This window comes from Ovis canadensis, chromosome 1 (assembly GCF_042477335.2).
Source record: "Ovis canadensis isolate MfBH-ARS-UI-01 breed Bighorn chromosome 1, ARS-UI_OviCan_v2, whole genome shotgun sequence".
Classification (NCBI taxonomy): Eukaryota; Metazoa; Chordata; class Mammalia; order Artiodactyla; family Bovidae; genus Ovis; species Ovis canadensis.
The window spans coordinates 245,268,101-245,282,638 of NC_091245.1; the positions used below are offsets into that span (position 1 = coordinate 245,268,101).

Consider the following 14,538-nt stretch of genomic DNA (forward strand, 5'->3'; position numbering starts at 1 on the left):
ACACAGAGTCAGACACAACTGAGTGACTTCACTTTCACTTTAATGCATTGGAGAAGGAAATGGCAACCCACTCAAGTGTTCTTGGCTGGAGAATCCCAGGGACAGGGGAGCCTGGTGGGCTGCTGTCTGTGGGGTCGCACAGAGTCAGACACGATGGAAGCGACTTAGCAGCAGCAGCAATGTGATTGCTGGCTAATATGGTAGTTCTGTTTTTAATTTGTGGCTGTTAACTAGTTGCATAGTATATAACCCTTCTTAACTATAATTTCCTCAGTTGAAATTACATTAAGTTCTAAATCCTTTTCCTGAACTGTTTTTATGCTCTCTCAATATAAATTGTTTCTAATTAGAAAATTAAAACATGTATTTTAACACTTTTTAATCACCACAAAGTTTCATTCTTGTCTTTCTAGGTAAGATTACTTGATGGCATATGTAGCATGGGCGGTATTACTCGGAAGTGGAATGATGTGTTATCAGCAGTGAGCGATGCTGACCACTTTGAAATTCACTTCCCATTAGACCTGGATGCGATGATGAAAGCCATGGTTTTTGGAGTTTGCTTCCTCATTGTAAGTCTGTCACTTTTGAGTTCGTGAAAGTGTTATTCTTTCTGATGGGGAATAATGGTACAGAGTGCTGGGAAGGGAATAAATGTGAGAACTAGGACACCTCCTGTCTCTGCCACACTCAGTAGGTACATGACTTGTGACATGATTCAGTTGAAAAGGTCAGTCAGTAAAATCTGAGTTATTCATTAACCTACACTGAAGCCAGGAACAGTCTCTAGTACATCTGAAATGTTCAGTGAATGCTGAATGAATAAAAGTCCCATTATTTGTAAGACATGGCTGGCTATTTAAGGGGAATCAAAAATAAAACAGTAGTATATCCCTCAGCAAATATAAGCGAATTAAATATATAACTAAGTATGAAGTTTCCCAAGAGTTTCTAATATAAAATGAATGCAAATTAATCTTTTCCAGACCATGTCATGAGACAAGTGTCAATTCTATTTTTTAGAGATAAATCTAAAATTTTTCAGGGGTTCATAGTAGGCAGATGGGAGTACTGAGGAATCTCTTCCTTCAAATGGGATTGTAATGAAGGGAATTGGAAATAAAGGGAGTGACTTGAAAAGTCCTGGAAGAGAGGGTTGCGGAACAGGCAGAATTTAGCTGATATAAAAGCTTAGTGAGCTCATAAGTTCAAAGTTCCAACAGAAAACTTGATGAGGCTGCCTGCTCTCTTAACTCTGTTTTCCCAGTCCCCTACAGTAGGCTGGTGGTCAATGCCCCTGGAATGTGTGGTGGGGCAGGGAGAGGTCTAGGGCTGCAATGACCGTGGTACATCCACTCTTGAGATCAAAGCTATATTCTGTTTACCCAACCAAGTGTGTATCTTAGAGCATCTATCCATGTAACAGTTCTTGGATTCTAAGAAATCAAAACATATGTACAGTAACATAACACATTATAAGGCAAATGATTTACATTGGAAACCTATATATGTGAGTTTAAAAAATAAAATCTAAAATTAAGTTTTAGACACATATAATTAAATAGCTGAATAGTTGCCTATTAGATTTTCCCATGGTTCTTAGTTCTACTGCTGATATCAACAAAGGACCAGCCATGTGAAATCAAATAACTTTGTTATATATAATTTCTAGGTTTACCTTAAAATTAAATGCAGCCCAGACTTATATGCATCTGGGTAGATTTTGAGGAAAAAAATCCTAATCATGAACTAGGTGGATAATGTAACCAATTACTTATAACAGCAAAGATGCTAACTGTGATGCTAACGATGATAGGGGCAGCTATTCCTTTTAAGTGTTTTTGTATTATATGCATGCTTCTGGTTCTAACTACTTTCTGTGTAGTAACTCATTGACTTCTTATATGTTAGATAAGTTACTATGATGATTCCCATTTTAGAGATGGGAAAACTATGGTTAGTTATCTTGTGCAAAGCCATCTAGTTACATAGGTGTCCGAAAGCCACTATCGAAGGTAACTGCAGAGACTATACCTTAAACCACTGTGCCGTGTGCCTCTTTCATCTCTGTGTGATCTCTGGTTTCTTTCTGTGTTAACACAGAGGAAGAGAAACAGGATAAATGGTGGCATGTTGCCTCATGTATTTTTTAAATTTTAGGATTATAACTGGGAAGCCCATGAGGCTCCAAGGAGGTCTTGTCTGAGGGTGTTTTTCCTTCCTCTGGTGTCCCAGTGGTGCAACCAACTGAAGACCACTTTTTATGTTATTCTGTCAATTTGGTGCTGCCCAGGTCCTGTATATGTTTTAAATGTGAAACCCTAAACAAGTACAAATCTTGATTATGAATTCTCAATGGACAGTTTTCTCCCTACCTCCAGCACAGGCTAGTGCAGTCAAGCTTTTTATTAATCCTCATTTGCCAGTTTTTTTTCCCCTGGTTTCTCTTTTATACTGGATTGTGTCCCTTAGAGGGTTCCCATGTTATTGGGAGGGTCTTTAATACAATACATTTAATGCTCAGGCCCACTGCCTTGCCACAATTGGTGAAATCAAATCAGAAATTGGCAACTCTTAGAAGCCAAAGAAAATGCCTGTGTAATACATAGAACTTTCAGATTTTTCCTTACTTTCAGCTACACAGATTTCTGTAAATTTCCTAGGAGTTTGGCTTTGTATGGAAATAGGTTTTAATTATGCAGTTTTCCCTAGAACAAGGGTTTGAACTGCAGGTCCACTTGTATGCAATTTTTTTCAGTAAATATGTAGCACAATGCCACATGATCCACACTTGGTTGAATCCACAGATGCAGAACTCTAAAGTTATATGTGGATTTCTGATTCCCACTGCCCACATTGTTCAGGAGTCAACTGTACTTAGTTTAGATTTTTCACATTATCTACTTTGAACATTCCAGAATTGGAAATGACATGGTTTGTTAGTGCCAAGAACATAGGCAGAGTGCTCAGACATCAACATAACAATTAAAATAATTTTCTCCTTGTGAATTATTGTTTGCAGTGACTAAAAAAGATTGTCCTTTGTTTTCTGTTTAAGATAACATATGCAATGTTTTGTCAGATGGCATTCGTACAGAATTTCCAATTGTCTGAAAATGTTTGTTTCCACCATTGTTTATTATGTAAAACATCATTTAGTTAATATAGGAGCAACTGTCTTATGATCCAGGATACAGAAAAATTTATCTTGGAAAAATTGATGAAACCATGTTTCTTCTGAAAATTTCAAGAGCATGTTTGCTCAGTTATTTTCACTAACAGTCATTGAACATTATTTACTCTCTTTTTTTTTTTTTTTTTGCTAAAAACAAGCAAAACAGAGTTAGAAAATAAACAAATTTTAGACTCTTGCTTATGCAAGGATAGGCAGATGAGGGATGCCACTGAGAATAATTAAAATGACAAAATATTTATCTAGTTTTTAAAATTAATTTTAATTGCTCCTCACAGCTGTTTCTACCCTCTCCACCATAAAACTGAATAAAACAAGCCTACAAAAGGGGGCAGCACTAGCTCATAGCTTTCTTTACTAAAATATACTCATTTTCTTAACCAGAATTATGCCAGGTCTAATCAGTACATTTTAATAAATAGAAACAAAGGATTTTAGAGTTAGAAGAAACAGGAAGAACTATCTGCTCTACATTCTAATGTACAAGTGAGAAAGCTGGAAAGGCCTAGTTCATGTATCCAAATTAGTGCCAGAAATTAGTACTAGAACCAGAACTGTGATTACACATCCCCCTTTTTTGTCCAGTATTCTGGCAGTCACACCAGAAATTTGATTTAAAACATTTCAAGGTATTTTCATAACAGTGACATTTTAATTATTAATTATTCTAAATTAATTCTAAACTATTTTAAACTCGTGCAAACAAGGCCCATTTCAGTCATCCAGACTCATCTCACAGCAGTCCTCTAACTATGGTGGAAGAACCGAATTAATCTGTTGCAGAAATAAACACTTTAAAAGTGTCTACGTCATAGATTACATAGAGGTTTATTTTATTTTAAATGTCAATAAATGTATCTTTACTTTCATGGCTATCATTCACATCTGAGTTTAATTTTTTTATTAATATAACTGCTTTTAGTTTTTTTGGTAAAAGGATATTTAGCATTTGACAGATTTACTTGCACTGAGGTAATTTAATTATTGGTGGCACAATATCAGATGAGCACAGACAGAATCAAATCACTACCTTGATTAGCAGAAGGGAAGTATATTTAATGGGCAGTCAGATACAGTCTGCCCAGATATAATCCAGCCTTCCTGCCAGCCTGACAGAAGACATGCCTGGGGTGGGAGAATATTTCATTCAGCGGTCTAGCAGACTCAGTCAGCTATGGAAATTATTCTGGGTACTGCTACAATATTTCCATGAGTTTATTTTTATTTTTTCATTAGTTTTAACATTTGCATTTTTTTAATGTTTTCTCTGTTTGTATATTTCTTTCTGTTCTGTTTGTCTTTGTGTATTTCTGTCTACATGTAATCCATGCCGTTTGTTTGTGATATGGCTATAGCACCTGCCTGGAAATGGATATCAGGGAGAGACTGTGCCATTTTCTTCACTCATAGATTTACAACATTCTAAGAGAGAATGTGTTCATATTTTTTTCATTTTTCAAGAGGTCACTTTATAATCAATTGAGAAAACAGGAGTGAGAAACATGTTATCTTTATCCTGACAGAGCTGTTGAGAGTACATGGCTGTGTTCTTTGGGAACACAATAAGTACCCTACATGCAAACCTTCATGTTATGAACTTTCAAAGATGCGAACGTGCATCTGGTTCTTGGAGGGAAACAGAACCTGAGCTCTCAACATCAAGTATGAGTGAAATTGTAGCTTGCCCTCCATCTCCTGTTGCTAATCATCCAACTCTGCCATCTCCCACCTCTTCTCCCTCCTCCAGTTAGTAACTCTTCTTGCCTGTTCACATGATGGCAGCCTCTATACCCCAAATGTTGTACTGACTACTGTACTTTTTGAGGTACTGTACTGTAAGATTAAAATGTTTTCTTTGTTTTTGTGTTTTTTATGTGTTATTTGTATGAAAAGTATTATAAACCTATTACAGTATAGTGCTATGTAGCTGATTTTGTCATTTGGTACTTTGGCTAACTTTTACTTAACAAGCAAATTGAACTTATGAATATGCTCTTGGAACTGAACTTTGTATGTAGGGGACTTAGTGCAATAGATCTGTAGAAGGATGCAGATTGCCATTTACTCTCCTTGTCTCAGGCAGAGTCAAAAAACCATAGTCCTCAGAAGTGAAGTACCTCACCTACAGTCACAATGCACTGGTCAACCCAAGATAGATAAACCAACTTTAAATGAGTAAAAAAATACAATCTTATTATATACCTGGAAGGAAAGAAAATAGTTTGTAAGTAACACTAATGCTAACTCACAGATGTTCTGGTTTGGGGTTTTTTTCCCCTTTTCTTCAAAAAAGCTTGCAATTCAAAATGTTATGTGAAATCACTTAATATATAAATGTGGGCAACTGACTACATTTTTAAAACATATCTGTAGGTTGATAATGCTTGCTGGCTTCCAGTTTTGTATTTCATTTTTATCAACTAATATCTTTGTAGAAGCTAGGATAAATTAGTTGAGTGAAAGGCCCTAGGGATAAGGAAAATGAAAACAGAGGGAAGTTTCTCAATTGGACACAGGCAGAGGTATCAAAGATATACATTTACTCACTTCAAAGTTTGCCTGCCCTGAATGTTTAAAATTAAAAAGACTGACAAAACCAAAGTGAGAGTGGAGAACAACCAGAACTCTCATAAATTGGTTTACCATTTTAGAAAATCATTTGGAAGTATCTAATAAAACTAGACATATACTTTATGATTTTAATTTTTAAAGGTATATACTCAAGTAAGTACGAATGTTTAGCAAAGGTCATGCACAATAATGTTTCTAGCAGCTATTTTCATAGCACCAAATGCAAAGATCCCAAAATATCCATCCACATAGTCTCACAATGGAATACCAGACAGTAATAAAAGGGAGAAACTGTGACGAACAACACATCATGGCTGATGGAAAATCTCAGAAGCTATCTATATTAGTCAAGTTTCTCCAGAGAACCAAGAGAATATATATTAATATATGAAATTGGCTCATTTGCTTTTGGAGACTAAGTCTCACAATCTTCCATTGGCAACCTAGAGACACAGGTGAGCTAATGGTATTCTAGTCCAAGTCCAAGGTAGGAGAAAACTGATATTACAGCTCAGACAGAGAGAGAGTAAATTCTCCCTAATGCCAATTTTTGTGGGCATCCAGCTGATCAGATGATAATCAGCTACACTGTTTTGAAGGGCAATCTGTTTTGCTCAGTCTACTGATTAAAATATTAATGCCATCCAGAAACACCCTCACAGACACACCCAGGAAGCCTAACTACATATTTGAGCAACCCATAGCCCAGTCATGTTGACACATAAAACTAACTATCACGAGTCTACTCTGTGTCAACTTGGCACCTATACATACCTCCTTAAGCCATACTCCACCTTTGAATATAGACAATAAAAGTTAATTACACCTAACCTGATAGGACTATACTTCTACAACTGAAAACACAATCACCCCTTCCCCAGAAGATAAAGTCCTTGAGTGACATATACCCTTCTGATACCTGGTAACTTAAATACTATGATATAAAATTAATATATAAGTACCATGATAATAAGTCAGTACATCTTATGTGATATGATAAAGGAATAGGAGAGGAAAACAAAGGCATCTGGTATACACACAACATATACAAAATAAGGAACACTCTAATTCCCAGTTCTGTAACAGATCACATGGTCATAGCTGGCATTTATAATTGCCTTCTTCCTTTATCCATTACCTTTGCCTGCAGACAACACTTCAGATGGTTTGATTTTTTACTTGGTGGACTTACCCAAACCTTCACCCCTAAAGAGCATAGCACACTAGTAGTCCTGTCTGGATTGGGTTGTTGTAGTTTTCCATTGACATTAATGCAGGGCATGGTAATATCAAGATATGCCCTAAGAGACTTCCTGTATTCCAGAATACTCTTCTTTACCTTCATTGTTGAGTAGAATCCAGTTTCCCCTTGGTAATCAGGATTAGTCACTTCATTCAGGACAGTTACACCCTTGTTTACCTGTTGATTCAAAGGCTCAAAGTGCCAGGGTGGTGGTTCTTAACTTTCAGTTTAATGCAGTTCATTGCTTTTCCTCCTAGTGTAGGCCTTCCTCATCCTGGTACTAAGGCTTCTAGGCCAGCAGAGCATGAGGTCACAGGAAGAGGAAACATAAATTGTGCTAATGGATTCACTATGGGTAATAGTGGTTCTGCTCCCATTTCCTCCCCTTGATTCCTGTATTCGTGAATACTGGCTACAGAAGAAAAGCACTGTATTTTGGATTCTGAGTCAGAGCAAATACAGCCTCCTAGAGAACCTTACCCCAGCTTTGTAAGGCATTGGCACTTGGTGCTGTAGCCAAATATTCAAAAAGCTGTTTAACCATTATTTCAACCCAGCTGCTTCCAGATGATGAAGAACATGGCAACACCAGTGAATTCCATGAACAGAAACCCATTGCCACACTTCTTTTGCTGTAATGTGTGTTCCTCAATCAGAAGCAACATCTGTGAAATACCATGATGTGGTGGAAAAAAAGAACACAAATGGTAGTTTTGGAAGAAACATTGCATGCAAGGAAAGCAAATCCATATCAGTTAGCATCTATTCCAGTAAAAACAAAATGCTGCCCCTCCATGAGCTAAGAGCCCAAAGAGGTCAACCTGCCATGTGGTAGCTAGCTTATTAACTCATGGAGTGATGCCATACTGAGGACTCAGGGTTGAGCTCTGCTGCTGGCAGAGTGGGTGCTCAGCCTCAGCCGTGTGTGTGTGTGTGTGTGTTGGTCAGTTGTGTCTGATTCTTTGGCCCCATGGACTTTAGCCAACCAGTCTCCTCAGTCCATGGAATTCTCTAGGCAAGAATACTGGAGTGGGTTGCCATTTCCTTCTCTAGGGGATCTTTCCCGACCCAAGGATTGAACCTGGGTCTCTTATATTGCAGGGTCTCACCATGCTTGGTGAGAAGTTCATGGTGCTGAACCTGTGCTGACCACTCTCCCTGCCACCATGAATCCAAGGGGCAATGATGTGTGGCAGGGGAAAGGGATTGGCTGGTAGAACAGAATGGTTCATCCTATTTGCTTGATTATTAAAACTCTCCTCTATTGAGGTCACCCTTTGAGGAGCATTCACACAGGACACAGATAACTTCATGTTTTTGCCCAAAGAAGTCTGCCCAAATAGCTCTTCCTCATATTTCCTTGTCATTGGTTTTCCAACCATGTTCATTCCAAAGTTCTGATCATCCAACCAAATGGTCATGTAGCCATTGATGAATCATTGATTAATATTGATGAATCATATAGCCCATGCAACATTATCACACATCTGGCCTTTTATCCTTCCAAAGTGAACAACCAGGTATCTTGCCCAAGGGTCTGCTAACTGGGAGGATTTTCTTGGCCACTGTCCTTCGGGGCTGTCCCAGAAAGGGGCTGTAGTGTTGCAGCTGTCAACAGCTGGTGCCTGTGTATCCTGCAGAACCATCTGTAAATCAAGCCTGAGTGTTTTTCTCCTCTGTGAATTGATGGCAGGGGTATTCTGAGAGTGAACAAGAAGTCAGTGTGGCAGGAGTGGGGACCACAGACATTGGGGCTATTTCTTCATGTAATCTGTGCCTTCTTGGCCTACTCAGGCCCAATCATATATATACCACTTCCATTTGATGATAGAGTACTTCAATGGACACCCAGTCTTATGGCTTGCTGGATCAGATAACAGACAGTTCATGACCAATAGCTTAGGTCCCATGGTACTTGGTGGTCAATGCTTAATAATTTTTTTCTCTGCTAAGACCCATAGCTGACCAAGAGTGATTTCTCAAAAGAAAGTATTTTTCTTCAGAGGATGTCAGGATTTTGTTCCAAAACCCAGTTGATATCATTCAGTCACCAAGTCATGTCCGACTCTGCAGCCCCATGGACTGCAGCTCAACAGGCCTCCTTGTACTTCACTCTCTTGAAGTTTGCCCAAGTTCATGCCCATTGTATCAGTGATGCCATCCAACCATTTCATCCTCTGTCGTCCCCTTCTCCTCCTGCCTTCAATTTTTCCCAGCATCAGGGTCATTGCCAATGAGTCAGCTGTTTGCATCAGGTGGCCAAAATGTTGGAGTTTCAGCTTCAGCCTCAGTCCAAAACCATAAGGCTCTGCTAAAGACTCCAGGCAGCATCTCTGTATGTCATAGACACTTCAAACACCATTGGATCTGCTGGGTAACATGACCAAGCAGCTTGCACAGCAGACCAGATCTGTTGCAGAGCTTTCTCTGGTTCTGGCTTAAAACTATCAGCCATTCAGGACACTGGCAAGTGAGCTGCAGTAACACTCAAATGAGAAAATGCTGCCTCCAAACTCCAAAGGCTGCAAGGAGGCACTGTGCCTGTGTTTTGTTTTGTTTTTTTTTTTTTTTCTTTTCAATTGTAGAAGGGGCCAGATGCACCAAATTATCCTTCATGTTAGAAGGGATATTTCAACATGCCCTACACCACCAAACTGCTAGAAATTTCACTGAGGTGGAAGGCCCCTGAATATTTGCTGGATTTGTTTTCTACTCTCTGTTATGAAAATATCTTACCAATAAGCCTAGAGTAGTTGCTATTTCTTGCTCACTAGGTCCAGTCAGCATAAAGTCACCAATACAACAGACCAGTGTGGTATCTTGAGGAAGAGAAAGGTTATCAAGATCTCTGTGAAGTAAACTATGACATGGGACTACAGAGTTTACATCCCTGTGAGGTAAGACAGTGAAGGTTTATTATTGGTCTTGCCAGCTGAAAGCAAACAACTTCTGGTGAACCTTGGAGACAGGGATGGAGAAGAAGGCATTTGCCATATCAATAGCTGCATACCAGGTACAAAGGGATGTGTTAATTTGCTCAAAGCAATGAAACCATGTCTGATACAGCAACTGCAGTTGGAATCGCCACCTGATCATCTACAATAATCCACTGTCATTCTCTAAGATACTTCCGTCTTCTGCACAGGTCACGTAGACAAGTTGCATGGGGATGTGGTGGGAATCACCACGTTTGCATCTTTCAAGTCCTTGATAATGGCACTAATTGCTGGGGTCCAGCCCCGGTGGATCCAGGGAATTCGAAGTGTGGACAGAGTCACCGTCTGGGAAAGGACTATTTAATTAGAAATATAAAGAGATTAGGAAAGAACAGTGTAGTAGGAAATTTAGAGGAAAGAGGCTGTATTCCTTGGTTTACATAGAAAGCCAATAAAGCCCCGAGACAAGGGACTTGAACCGTCTACGTAGGGCCACAGACTCCCACTTGAATAGCAGAGGGTGCCCCACCTTGGGCTCCCTCTTGTGTGGGTCTTAGAAGCCCAGGCAAATAAGTAGGCACGGCTAGCCTCTATGCCCCAGATGGGAATCAGCCAGAAAATAGAGTAAAAAAGAAAAGAAGACACGGGGGAACCAATCTTTCCAGGAACTGGCCCATCCTTTATTGTCCAGAAAAGCTTTTTATACTTTTGGTTGTACATAGAGATCAATGGATAATACAAAGTTATGCAGCATCAGCAGCCCTGACTCTTATCAAGACCAGGCTTTCTCTCTGCATACCTAGCTATACACACAAGTCTTAGGTGATTTACATCATCTTCTGGCCAGGAGGCCTATTAGCATTTTATGGCCCTTTTCTGATATGGGTCCATCAACCAGAAAACTTATTTGCCTTAAAAGTGTTGTACTTACTTAAGTCTGGTGCCACTCTCAGAAAGCAGTATTTAAGGTTACATTCTTATATAGCAAGGACATAACAATTTATAACAAGGAAAGAGGAGTACAGAGATTTATAACAAAGAGAAAGTTCACTAACTCAAAGGTCTAGTGTTGCTAATATCAAAACTACTATATTCCTTTTTCTGTATCCCAATTACATTGATTAATATCCTCCAGGTGCCTAAAAGATGAAGACTATGGAGGTCTGGCAGCAGTCATTGACTCAACAGTGAAACCCATCACCAATATAATTTTTAGCTTTTTAGAAAAGGCTCTATATCTTTAAGATGGTTGGGGTCGTAAACAATTCACATGCGTAGTTGTAAAAATTCGGACAGACTGGTCAGGTAAGTTAGAAAGCTATCAGAGGGGTTTAAGCTGAGACAATCTTTTTACACCCAGGAGACTTATTGACTGGAGCTAAGTTAATTCCTTTTAGAGGAAGGTGGTGGGGGACAGCCCCCTGTTAATGTCAGAAGTGTAAGCGAAAAGCATAATGCAGTGTGGCAGGCAGACTCTGGTTTTGTGGGTAGATGTTCGAGAGAATTCAGCGAGGCTCCCTTAAGGCCCGACTCCTGTCGGACTCCTTAACCTCATGACCTTTGCCACAGGCGGGACTCCTCGTGCCAGCTCCTGGCATCTAATCTCTACTCTGTCTCTGGGTATTACAGTATTGATTTTGGTTTACTATTTTGCTGGGTAAAAGTGGCCCTAGTTGGCTTCTCCTTGGTCTTTTCCACCATAATTGCCTTCACTCCACATGTCAAGGAACCAGTGAGGGCATTCTGTCAACTACTGAGTATTTCTTCCAGTTATGCACTCTAAACTGGGGAAATAGCAACAGGATGGGCTCAGGGACTCATTATTTCCTATCTTCAATGCACAGTTACCCTAGTAAAAGGCCATAGGTCCCATAGGGATGGCTTTGGGAAATATTAGTAGTGTAAATTTTTAGTAATGTCTCTGGGTCCTTCCTCCAGGGGACCTGACCTCCTCTTTATTCAGGGACTTTTCAATCTATAAACTGACTCGAGTCTGGGAGTTGACTCAGTGTGTGTGACCTTCTGTTTTTATGATTCAGTTATGATTCAGAGATTTAAGTTATCCTAATCTAGAACTTTTCTGCTGCAAGTGTAAGACATCAGAGAGTGAAGGAAAGTGGGAGAACTGATGGTGCAGGCCACTTTAAGTGAAAGTGAAGTCGCTCAGTCATGTCCGACTCTTTGCAACCCCATGGACTGTAGCCTATCAGGCTCCTCTGTCCATGGGATTTTCCAGGCAAGAGAGCTGGAGTGGATTGCCATTTCCTTCTCCAGGGGATCTTCCCGACTCAGGAATCGAACCCAGGTCTCCCGCATTGCAGGCAGATGCTTTACCGTGGGAGCCATCAGGGAAGCAGGCCACTTTAATGTCCCTCAAAGTAAAATATAAACAAGCAAAAGAGTGCTGACATGATCCTAACATGTGGACTGGCCTGACTAAGACAAAAAGACTCCATTTGCACCCATCTTCAAATAGTATTTACATACCTATGCACTACTTTTAAACAATAAATGGGTTATTAATAAACATTAGTACTTAAAACAATTTATCATAAGCAGCAGTATTTCTTTATGATTAAAATAAGGACTATGGAAATAAATATCCAGTTAGAGTTAGCATCCCATTTCTACTATTTGTTCCTCTGTACTTCACTTTCCCCTTAGATCCATGCTTCGGGCAAATCATATTAACCTCTCTATGCCCTAGTTTTCCCATCTGTAAACTGGGGAAAATTATACTACCTACCTACATGAGTTGATTTGGGGATTGCGTGCTTAGCAGCTTCAGTTGTGTCTGACACTCTGTCGGACTGTAGTTCGCCAATCTCCTCTGTCCATGGGATCCTCAAGGCAAGAATACTGGGGTGGGTTGCCATGCTCTCCTCCAGAGGATCTTTCTGACCCAGGGATCAAACCCAAGTCTCCTATGTCTGCTGCATGCAGGTGGATTCTTTACCCACTGAGCCAACTGGGAAGCCCAAATTGAGGATTAAATGGGTTCTTATATATAAAGTGCTTAAGACAATGCCTTCTTCACAGCCACAGTAAACACTACAAAGGTGGTAGCTATTCAGTAGGTTTAGGGTAGAGCCTCCCTAATGGATCAGTGGGTAAAGAATCTACCTGCAAGGTAAGCGACACAGGTTCAATCCCTGGGAAAGGAAGATCCACTGAAGAAGGAACTGGCCACCCAGCACAGTATTTTTGCCTGGGAAATCCCATGGACACAGGAGCCTGGTGGGCAACAGTCCATGGGGTTGCAAAAAGTTGGACACGACTGAGGGACTAAACAGCAACTGAGGTTTTGCATTTCTAAGTACTTCTGGTGTAATCCTGCTAGCCTGGGGATGACACTTGAGACCTATTGTCTTAGTGAACAAAACTGAACATTTGTTAGGGAAAGAATTTTGAAAATTTAGTGAGTTATTCTCATTCTCTATCTGTGTATGTATGTATATATATATATAGTAGTTGTTTAGTCGCTAAGTTGCGTCCAACTCTTGGGATCCCATGGATTGTAGCCCACCAGGCTCCTCTGTCCATGGGATTTCCCAGGCAAGAATACTGGAGGGGATTGCCACTGCCTGCTCCTGGGGATCTTCCTGACCCAGGGACTGAACCCATGTCTCCTGCATTGCAGGCAGCTTCTTTACCACTGTACCACCTGGGAAGCCCAGTTGTATTGTATTCAAGGTTAATTTCTCTCATGCAATGTTACGCAGTATCCTAATCACAAGATTAACTTATCGATGCTTCCCAATATGATCCCAAGTCCTGAGGAACACCACTTAGCCAACATGTGTGGCCAGGATTGGAACTCTGAAGCCCTGGGAGATGGAGCATAAAATATATCTTCTAATCGTCTTAAATATACAACCTTCCATGGTCCCTTCTCTGTTTGCAGCATGAAGATGAAGCAGCTGCCCCCACACGGACTCCACAAGAGGGAAGGGGCTTTAGAACTATGTGTGGGCTCTACCACCAGCTCTTCCATGTCTCGGGGAGCATGAGGCGGGACACTTGGTATTACAGAGAGAACTCTACTCCTGGGGCCTCCAAACAGAAGGGCTGGGACAACAGCTGCTTCTGCATTGCTAAGATATATGAAAGCATTACTCTGTATCAGTTCAGTTAGATTGCTCAGTCATGTCCCACTCTTTGCAATCCCATGGACTGCAGCACGCCAGGCCTCCCTGTCCAACACCAAACCCTGGAGTCTGCTCACTCACATCCATTAAGTCTGTGATGCTATCCAACCATTTCATCCTCTGTCGTCCCCTTCTCCTCCTGTCTTCAATCTTTCCCAGCATCAGGGTCTTTTCCAATGAATCTGTTCTTCACATCAGGTGGCCAAAGTATTGGAGTTTCAGCTTCACTATCAGTCCTTCCAATGAATATTCAGGACTGATTTCCTTCAGGATTGAGTGGTATGATCTCCTTGCTGTCCAAGGGACTCTCAAGAGTCTTCTCCAACACCACAGTTCAAAAGCAGTGATTTTGGAGCCCAAGAAATAAAGTCTGTCAGTGTTTCTATTGTTTCCCTATCTATTTGCCATGAAGTGATGGGACCAGATGCCATGATCTTAGTTTTCAGA

At 40.3% G+C, this 14,538-nt stretch overlaps 1 protein-coding gene across 1 annotated transcript in view; it reads left to right on the top strand.

Annotated features, from left to right (window-relative positions):
* Nucleotides 1–549: 549 nt before the first annotated feature.
* PLSCR4 (phospholipid scramblase 4) overlaps nucleotides 550–14,538 on the top strand; it is a 112,107-nt gene continuing 98,118 nt past the window's right edge. Inside the window, exon 1 of the mRNA XM_069563099.1 lies at nucleotides 550–572. The gene's annotated coding sequence lies outside the window, so the exon portion shown is untranslated. The remainder of the gene's footprint in view (nucleotides 573–14,538) is intronic.